Raw genomic sequence first — 8,660 nt, forward strand, 5'->3', positions numbered from 1 at the left:
ACCCTTTATTAATTTCCTTTCATTTCTCCCCAATCTGTAGATTTGCCTGTTCTGTACATTTCTTTTTTTTTTTTTTTAACTTTGATGCTGACTGTTATTTTTTTATTTTTATTTTTGTAATATAATTTATTGTCAAGTTAGCTAATACACAGTGTATAAATTGTACTCTTGGTTTTGGGAGTACATTCCTGTGATTCATCGTTTACGTACAACACCCAGTTCTCATCTCAGCAAGTGCCCTCTTCAATGCCCATCACCCATTTTCCTCTCTCCCCTGTCCCCTCATCAACCCTCAATTTGTTCTCTGTATTTAAGAGTCTCATGGGTTTGCCTCCCTCTCTGTTTGAAACTATTTTTCCCCCTTCCCTTCGGTCTTCTGTTAAGTTCCACATATGAGTGAAAACATATGATACCTGTCTTTCTCTGACTGATTTCATTTTTTTTTTTAATTTTTTTTTCCACGTTTTTATTTATTTTTGGGACAGAGAGAGACAGAGCATGAACGGGGGAGGGGCAGAGAGAGAGGGAGACACAGAATCGGAAACAGGCTACAGGCTCTGAGCCATCAGCCCAGAGCCTGACGCGGGGCTCGAACTCACGGACCGCGAGATCGTGACCTGGCTGAAGTCGGACGCTTAACCGACTGCGCCACCCAGGCGCCCCTGACTGATTTCATTTTACATAATACTCTCCAGTTCCATCCATGTTGTTGCAAATGGCAGGATTTCATTCTTTCTCATTGTCAAATAGTATTCCATTGTATGTATAAACCACATCTTCTTTATCCATTCATCAGTTGATGGACATTTGGGCTCTTTCCATGATTTGGCTATTGTTGAAAGTGCTGGTATAAAATTGGGGTACAAGTATCACTATGAATCAGCACTCCTGTGTCCTTTGGATAAATTCCTAGTAGTGCTATTGCTGGGTCGTAGGGTAGTTCTATTTTTAATTTTTGAGGAAACTCCACACTGTTTTCCAGAGCAGCTGCACCAGTTTGCATTCCCACCAACAGTGCAAGAGGGTTCCCCTTTCTCTACATCCTCGCTAACATCTGTTGTTTCCTGAGTTGTTCATTTTAGCCACTCTACCAGTGTGAGGTGGTATCTCAGTGTGGTTTTGATTTGTATTTCTCTGATGGTGAGTGATGTTGAACTTCTTTTCATGTGTCTGTTAGCCATCTGGATGTCTTCTTTGGAAAAGTGTCTGTTCATGTCTTCAGCCCATTTCTTCACTGAATTATTTGTTTTTCAGGTGCTGAGTTTGATAAGTTCTTTATAGATTTTGGATGCTAACCCTTTATCTGATATGTCATTTGCAAATATCTTCTCCCATTCCGTCAGTTGCCTTTTAGTTTTCTTGATTGTTTCCTTTGCAGAAGCTTTTTATCTTGATGAGGTCCCAGTAATTCTTTTTGCTTTTATTTCCCTTGCCATCAGAGACGTGTTGAGTAGGAAGTTCCTGTGACTGAGGTCAAAGAGGTTGTTGCCTGTTTTCTCCTCTAGGGTTTTGATGGTTTCCTGTCTCACATTTAGGTCTTTCATCCATTTTAAGTTTATTTTTGTGTATGCTTTAAGAAAGTGGTCCAATTTCATTCTTCTGCATGTTGCTGTCCAGTTCTCCCAGCACCATTTGCTAAAGAGACTGTCTTTTTTCCACTGGATACTCTTTCCTGCTTTGTCATTAGTTGGCCATACATTTGTGGGTCCAATTCTGGGTTCTCTATTCTATTCCATTCGTATATATGTGTTTGGTTTTGTGCCAATACCATACTTTCTTGATTACAGCTTTGTAGTAGAGGCTAAAGTCCAGGATTGTGATGCCTCCTGCTTTGATTTTCTTTTTCAACATTACTTTGTCTTCTCAGGGTCTTTTGTGGTTCCATATAAATTTTAGGATTGTTTGTTCTAGCTTTGAGAAGAATGCCGGTGCAATTTTGTTTGGAATTGCATTGAATGTGTAGATTGCGTTGGGTAGTTTTGAGATTTTAACAATATTTGTTCTTCCAATCCATGAACCATGGAATGTTTTTCTATTTCTTTGTGTCTTTTTCAATTTCTTTCATAAGTTTTCTATAGTTTTCAACATACAGATTTTTTATCTTTGGTTAGGTTTATTCCTAGGTATTTTATGGTTTTGGTTCAATTGTAAATGGGATCGGTTTCTTGATTTCTCTCTTTTGCTTGATTGTTGGTGTATAGTAATGCAACCAATTTCTGTACAGTGATTTTTGTATCCTGTGACTTTGCTGAATTCATGTGTCAGTTCTAGCAGCTTTTTGGTGGAGTCTTTTGGGTTTTCCATGTAGAGTATCCTGTCATCTGCAAAAAGTGAAAGTTAGACTTCTTCTTTGCCAGTTTGGATGCCCTGTTTCATTTTGTTGTCTGATTGCTAAGTCTAGGACTTCCAACACTATGTTAAACAACAGTGGTGAGAGTGGACATCCTGTCGTGTTCCTGACCTCAGGGGCAAAGCTCTCAGTTTCTCCCCGTTGGGGATGAGATTAGCTGTGGGCTTTTCATATATGGCTTTTATGATGTTAAGGTATGTTCCTTCTATCCTGACTTCTTGAAGGTTTTTATTAAGAAAGGATGCTGTATTTTGTCAAATGGCTTTTTCTGCATATATTGACAGGATCATATGGTTCTTATCGTTTCTTCTATTAATGTGATGTATCACATTGATTGACTTGCAAATATTGAAACAGCTCTGCAGCCCAGGAATGAATCCCACTTAATCATGGTGAATAATTCTTTTAATATACTGTTGAATTTGGTCTGCTAATATCTTGTTGAGAATTTTTGCATCCATGTTTGTCAGGGATATTGGCCTGCAATTCTCCTTTTTAGTGGGGGTCTCTGCTTTGGGAATCAAGGTAATGCTAGCTCCATAGAATGACTCCGGAAGTGTTCCTTCCAGTTCTGTTTTTTGGAACAGCTTGAGAAGGATAGGTATTAACTCTGCTTTAAATGTCTGGTAGAGAGGCACCTGGGTGGCTTAGTCAGTTAAGCGTCAGACTTCGGCTCAGGTCATGGTCTCACAGTCTGTGAGTTCGAGCCCCGCGTTGGGCTCTGTGCTGACAGCTGAGAGCTTGGAGCCTGTTTCAGATTCTGTGTCTCCCTCTCTCTCTGACCCTCCCCCATTCATGCTCTGTCTCTCTCTGTCTCAAAAATAAATAAACGTTAAAAAATTAAAAAAAAAATAAATGTCCGGTAGAATTCCCCTGGGAAGGCATCTGACCCAGGACTCTTATTTGTTGGGAGATTCTTGATAACTGATTCAATTTCTTCACTGGTTACTGGTCTGTTCAGAGTTTCTGTTTCTTCCTGTTTGAGTTTTGGTAGTATGTGGGTATCTAGGAAGTTGTCCATTTCTTCCAGGTTGTCCAGTTTGTTGGCATATAATTTTTCATAGTATTTTCTAATGATTATATGTCTGTGGTGTTGGTTGTGATCTCTCCTCTTTTATTCGTGATTTTATTTATTTGGGTCATCTTTTTAAGTAGTCTGACTAGGAGTTTATCAGTTTTGTTTATTTTTTTCAAAAAACCAGCTCTTAGATTCATTGATCTGTTCTACTGTTTTTTTTTGTGTGTGTGTGGTTGTTTTGTTTTTTGATTCTGTATTGTTTATTGCTGCTGTAATCTTTATTATTTCTCTCCTGCTGGCTTTGGGGTTTCTTTGTGTTCTACTTCTATTTCCTTTAGGTGTGCGATTAGGTTTTGTATTTGGGATTTTTCTTGTTTCTTGAGATAGTCCTGGATTGCAATGTATTTTTCCCTTAGGACTGCCTTTGCTGCATCCCAAAGTGTTTGGACTGTTGTGTTTTCATTTTCATTTGCTTCCATATATTTTTAAATTTCTTCTTTAATTGCCTGTTTGACCCTTCATTCTTTAGTAGGGTGTTCTTTAACCTCCATGCATTTGGAGGCTTTCCAAATTTTTTCTTGTGGTTGATTTCAAGTTTCATGGCATTGTGATCTGAAAATATGCATGGTATGATCTTAATTCTTTTATATTTATTGAGGGCTGCTTTGTGACCCAGTATGTGATGTATCTTGGAGAATGTTCCATGTGCACTGGAAAAGAATGTGTATTCTGATGCTTTAGGAAGAAAATACTAAATATATCTGTCAAGTCCATCTGGCCCAGTGTATCATTTAGGGCCATTGTTTCTTTTTTTTTTTTTTTTTTTTTTCCCAACGTTTATTTATTTTGGGGACAGAGAGAGACAGAGCATGAACGGGGAAGGGGCAGAGAGAGAGGGAGACACAGAATGGGAAGCAGGCTCCAGGCTCCAAGCCATCAGCCCAGAGCCCGACGCGGGGCTCGAACCCACGGACCGCGAGATCGTGACCTGGCTGAAGTCGGATGCTTAACCGACTGCGCCACCCAGGCACCCCTAGGGCCATTGTTTCTTTACTGATTTTCTGTCTAGATGATCTGTCCATTGTTGTAAGTGGAGTATTAAAGTCCCCTGCAAGTACCACATTATTACCAATAAGATTGTTTATGTTTGTGATTGTTTTATATATTTGGGTATTCCTGAATTTTGTGCACAGACATTTATACCTGTGTCTTGGAGAATGTTCCATGTGCACTTGAGAAGAATGTATATTCTGCTGTTTTTGGATGAAAAGTTCTGAATATATCTGTCAAGTTCATCTGATCCAGTTATCATTCAAGGCCATTGTTTCTTCTGTGCATTTCATGTCAATAGAATCATACAATATGTGGTACTTTGGTGTTTGGTTCTTTTGGTTAAAATGTAGTAATGGGTTATTATTATTCTAAAAAATACATAGATTTAACTTTTGAACAAGTGCCATATATACATTACAGTATTAAGTGTATGCACATTGTTGTACAACAGATCTCTAGAACTTTTTCATCTTTCATGTCTGAAGCTATATTCCTTGAACAGCAACTCCCCGTTTTTCCCCTTTTTCCCCATCCCCTGGCAACCACTATTCTCTTTCTGTTTTTAGGAGTTGGATTACTTTATTTATTTTTCTTTTTTTAATTTTTTTTTCAACGTTTATTTATTTTTGGGACAGAGAGAGACAGAGCATGAACGGGGGAGGGGCAGAGAGAGAGGGAGACACAGAATCGGAAACAGGCTCCAGGCTCTGAGCCGTCAGCCCAGAGCCCGACGCGGGGCTCGAACTCACGGACCGCGAGATCGTGACCTGGCTGAAGTCGGACGCTTAACCGACTGCGCCACCCAGGCGCCCCGGAGTTGGATTACTTTAGATACCTCCTATAAATGGAATCATGTAGTATTTGTCTTTTTGAGATTGGATTATTTCACTTAGCATAATGTCTTCAAGATTCATTCATAATCTAGCACATGACGTGATTCCCATCTTTATTGAGGCTGAATAATAGTTCATTGTATGTACATAACATGTATTTTTTTTAATCTATTCATCTATCAGTGGACATTTGAGATTGGACATTTAAGTTCTTCCATAACTTGACTGTCATGAATAAGGCTGCATTGAACGTGGATGTGCAAATACATATCTCTTTGAGATCACATTTTCAATTCTTTTAAATACATGCCAGAATTGGAACGGATCATAGAATTCTATTTTTAATATTTTGAGGAAACTATACTGTTTTCCATAGTGGCTGTACCATATTATAATCCTACCAACAGTGCACAGTGCACTAGTGTCCCAATTTCCTCACATCCTCAGTACTTGTTACTTATTTTTTAATGGTGGCCATCCTAACAGGGGTAAGTTGATGTCTCCTAGTTTTGATTTGCATCTCCTTGATGATTAGTGATACTGGGCATCTTTTCATATGCTTATTGGCTATTTGTATATCTGAAGAAATGTCTCTCCAAGTCCATTGCCCATTTTTGAGTTGGGTTGTTCTTTTGTTAACTGATTTGTTTAATCTGGGTGATCACCCCTTATTTGATATATGGTTTGCAAATATTTTCTTTCATTTTGTAGGTTGTATTTCCATTGTGTTAGTTGTTTCCTTTGCTGTGCAGAAAATTGTAGAAAAAAGTTTCATGTAGTCAAATTTGTCTGTTTTTGGTTTTGTTGTCTGTGCTTTTGATGTCCTATCAAAGAAAAAATTGCTCATTTCATTTATGAATTGAATCTGTTTCCTTTTCTTCTGGAGATTCATAGTTTCAGATCTTAGATTTAGGTTTTTGATATAATTTTGAGTTAATTTTTGTATGTAGTGCATGATAAAGATCCATCTTTCTTTTTTGCATGTGAATACCCACTTTTCCCAGCACCATTTATTTATGTATTTATTTAAAAAAAAATTTTTTTTTAACGTTTATGTACTTTTGAGACAGAGACAGCATGAATGGGGGAAGTCAGAGAGAGAGAGAGGGAGATACAGAATCTGAAACAGGTTCCAGGCTCTGAGCTGTCAGCACAGAGCCCGACGCGGGGCTCGAACTCACGAACCGTGAGATCATGACCTGAGCCGCAGTCGGACGCTTAACCAACTGAGCCACCCAGGCGCCCCTCCCAGCACCATTTATTGATGAGACTATCCTTTCCTCGTTGTGTAGTCTTAATATACTGGCCAAAAAGAATTTGACCTTACACCTAAGGGTTTATTTCTGTGCTCTCCTTTCTGTTCCAGTCATCTATATGTCTGTCTTTATAGGAATATCATATTGTAATGTAGCTTTGTAATATATTTAGAAAACAGGATGTGTTTGTTCTTTTCCATAATTGTTTGCTATTATGGGGTCCTTTGAGATTCCATGTGCATTTTCGGATTTTATTTTCTGTTTTTGCAAAAAATGCCTTTGGGGTTTTGGTAGCAATTGTAGTTAGTCTGAAGATCACTCTTGGGTAGTATGAACATTTTGACAATATTAAATCTCCCAGTTCATGAATGTGGGAATCTTTCCATTTGTCTTTAATTTCAGCAGTGTTTGTAATCATCTGTGCATACGTTTTTCATGTCCTTGGTTAAATTTATTCATAAATATTTTATTCTATTTCATGCTATTGTAAATGGGATTGATTTCTTAATTTGCTTTTTGAATTGTTCATTATTAGTGTTTAGAAATGCAACTGATTTTAAAAGTTGATTTTTGTATACTGCACCTTTATGCAATTGTTTATTCTTAACTGGTAATTTTTTTTATTTTTTGGTGGAATCTTTAGTATTTTCTTCATGTAAGATCATGTCACCTGTGAACAGAGACCATTTTACTATTTTCTTACCAATTTGGATGTTTTTTATTTCTAATTCTTGCCTAGTTGCTCTTGTTTGGACTTCAGTATTGTGTTAAGTAGAAGTGGCAAGAGTGGTCATCCTAGCCTTGTTCCTGCTCTTAGAGAAAAAGCTTTCAGTTTCTATGATAGAATATCATGTTATGGTATTTTCATATATGAAGTATATGCTATTTTCTCTCTCTCTCACACACACACAGCCCCCACACGGATTTACATATGTGACTACCTAGTTTGTTGAATGTTTTTCTAAGGAACAAGTATTGGGAGGAGTGTCCGACTCGCTCAAGGTCATGAGTTCAAGCCCCATGTTCGGCCTAGAGCTTACTTTAAAAAAAAAAAGAAGAAAAGGTGTTAGATTTTGTCAAGCCCTTTCTGCATCAGTTGAGATGGTCATGTGATTTTCATTTTGTTAATGTCTTTATTACTTTTTTTAAAAATATGTTGAACCATCCTTCTATCCCAGGGGTGAATCCCACTTGGTCATGGTGTGTAATCCTTTCAGTGTGCTCTGTTGAATTCAGTTTGCTAGTGTTTGTGAGAATTTTTGCAGCAATGTTCATAAGGAATATTGGTTAAATTTTTCTTTTTTTAATTTTTAAGTATATTTGTCTGGCTTTGGCATCAGAGTAATGCTCACTTCATAAAATGAATTTGGAAATATTCTCTCCTAAGTGTTTTGGAAGAGTTTGAGAAATTTTGGCATTAATTCTTTTTTATTTTTATTTTTATTTTTATTTTTATTTTTAATTATTTGAAGAGAGAGCAAGGGACAGGCAGAGAGAAGGGGAGTGGACGGAGGATCCAAAGTGGCCACTGTGCTGACAGCAGAGAGCCCAGTGCAGGGCTCAAACCCATGAACTGCAATATCATGACCTGACCCAAAGTTGGATGCTTAACTGATCCACTCAGGCACCCTGGCGTTAATTCTTTTTTTTTAATTTCTTTTTTTTAAACGTTTATGTTTTGAGAGGGAGAGACAGAGCATGAATGGGGGAGGAGCAGAAAGAGAGGGAGACAAAGAATCTGATGTAGGCTCCAGGCTCTGAGCTGTCGGCACAGAGACTGACTGGGGCTGGAACTCCAGAACTGCAAGATCCTGACCTGAGCCAAAGTCAGACACTCAACCCACTGAGCCACCCAGGCGTGCCCTCCCTCAACGTAGTTTTTAAATTATAGTTATTTTTTATGGTCATTTGTCTTTTATTTATTTTTAAATGTTTATTTTTGAGAGAGAGCATGAGCTGGGAATGAGCAGAGAGAGAGGGGATCTGAAGCAGCCACTGTGCTGATAGCAGAGAGTCCAATGTGGGGCTTGAACTCATAAACCGTTAGATGATGATCTGAGCTGGAGTCAGATTCTTACCCAACTGAGCCACCCAGACTCCCTGATGTATATGTATATGTATATGTATATGTATATGTATATGTATATGTA

The 8,660-nt window shown here is 38.1% G+C and overlaps 1 protein-coding gene across 10 annotated transcripts in view; it reads left to right on the forward strand.

Moving 5' to 3' along the window:
* Positions 1–8,660, forward strand: part of NSD1 (nuclear receptor binding SET domain protein 1) — a 150,190-nt gene that overhangs the window by 81,381 nt on the left and 60,149 nt on the right. The window lies entirely within an intron of this gene.

The sequence above is a fragment of the Herpailurus yagouaroundi genome, unplaced genomic scaffold, assembly GCF_014898765.1.
Source record: "Herpailurus yagouaroundi ecotype Mexico unplaced genomic scaffold, PumYag 29, whole genome shotgun sequence".
In the NCBI taxonomy this organism is placed as follows: Eukaryota; Metazoa; Chordata; class Mammalia; order Carnivora; family Felidae; genus Herpailurus; species Herpailurus yagouaroundi.